Source organism: Seriola lalandi, unplaced genomic scaffold (genome assembly GCF_002814215.2).
Source record: "Seriola lalandi dorsalis isolate HSWRI2012SDOR001 ecotype SW California unplaced genomic scaffold, Sedor1 jcf7180002054971, whole genome shotgun sequence".
In the NCBI taxonomy this organism is placed as follows: domain Eukaryota; kingdom Metazoa; phylum Chordata; class Actinopteri; order Carangiformes; family Carangidae; genus Seriola; species Seriola lalandi.
The window spans coordinates 1,736,188-1,737,296 of NW_019525522.1; the positions used below are offsets into that span (position 1 = coordinate 1,736,188).

Consider the following 1,109-nt stretch of genomic DNA (forward strand, 5'->3'; position numbering starts at 1 on the left):
ACCTGAGATGCCAACGTCAAACAGGCCAAGGCTATAAAAGGCGTATTAGTTGAAACAGGACATAACAACATATATGGAGTCCAGTCCTGTGGCTACCAGTAAGTCAAGCCTGTCAAAACCAATTTGTGTTCATTAATACAGATATTAAACTATACTAATATAAACGATATTACAGTTTAATTTTTATTTACCATCCCTGTTGAGATGAGAGCTAATAGTATTTTTACATCAAGGACCATGAAAATAAGTCTTGGACATTTTTTGAATTGTGTGTGATCTCTTTTGTCATAATGTCAAGTAAACTGAACTATACCAAACCCACACAACAAACTGTTGTCAGAAGCCAGGTTGTAGAACATACATTTTTCAGTAAGTGGCTGTTTTCTCTTTGGCTCTCTGTATGCACTGTGCAGTCCACCCGTTAACACTTCATGATCTTTTCTATGGAGATGCTGTCCGGGAGCCCCAGTCAGCGGAGGATGGCCCACCGTAGGAAGGTCACAGTAGAGGTGGATGGGAGTGGACCACACACTCCTCCTGCCATAGAGAGATTTATCAAGCCAGCTTTGCTCCCTGAAACACATGGTTAATTTAGCAGCCATTACAGGTGACATCTTGATGAATAGAGAGGGCTGTTCACGCATACATAGGCAATAGGTATAAACACACACAAACACGCACATACACAGACACACACACACACATGCTCATAGAAAGAATAATGGTCATTTTACTGCAGTCTGCAGGAGGACAGGAGATAAAAGTTAGTGTTGGGAGAATGATGTGTCAGAATGGTTTCATTAGCTCAGAGATAGAAGACTCCTGTCTGTGCCATCAGGGATCATTCCAGGGGAAGAAATTATTCTTCACTGCCGGAGATGGACATGTGCACTAACACAGTGACAAACTATCAGGTCACTCACTTTTAATCCTAACTACTTACACGTCCAAGTAATCCTGGCTCTGCAATTAGGGCTCCCGCTAATAAGGATTTAAGACGTTTGAAATGCTAAACGGTAAATGTGCTACTGCACCTGTGTGTTCCACCCCAGGGAAAATAATGCACGCAGCCATGAGACAACAGGCCATTGCTCATCACCCCCCCACCC

At 42.7% G+C, this 1,109-nt stretch overlaps 1 non-coding gene across 1 annotated transcript; it reads right to left on the reverse strand.

Moving 5' to 3' along the window:
* Window positions 1-800: 800 nt before the first annotated feature.
* Window positions 801-875, reverse strand: LOC147817364 (small nucleolar RNA SNORD36). Its single transcript, XR_015436460.1, has one exon. It is a non-coding gene; the product is annotated as a small nucleolar RNA SNORD36 (small nucleolar RNA).
* Between the last annotated feature and the right edge of the window lie 234 nt (window positions 876-1,109).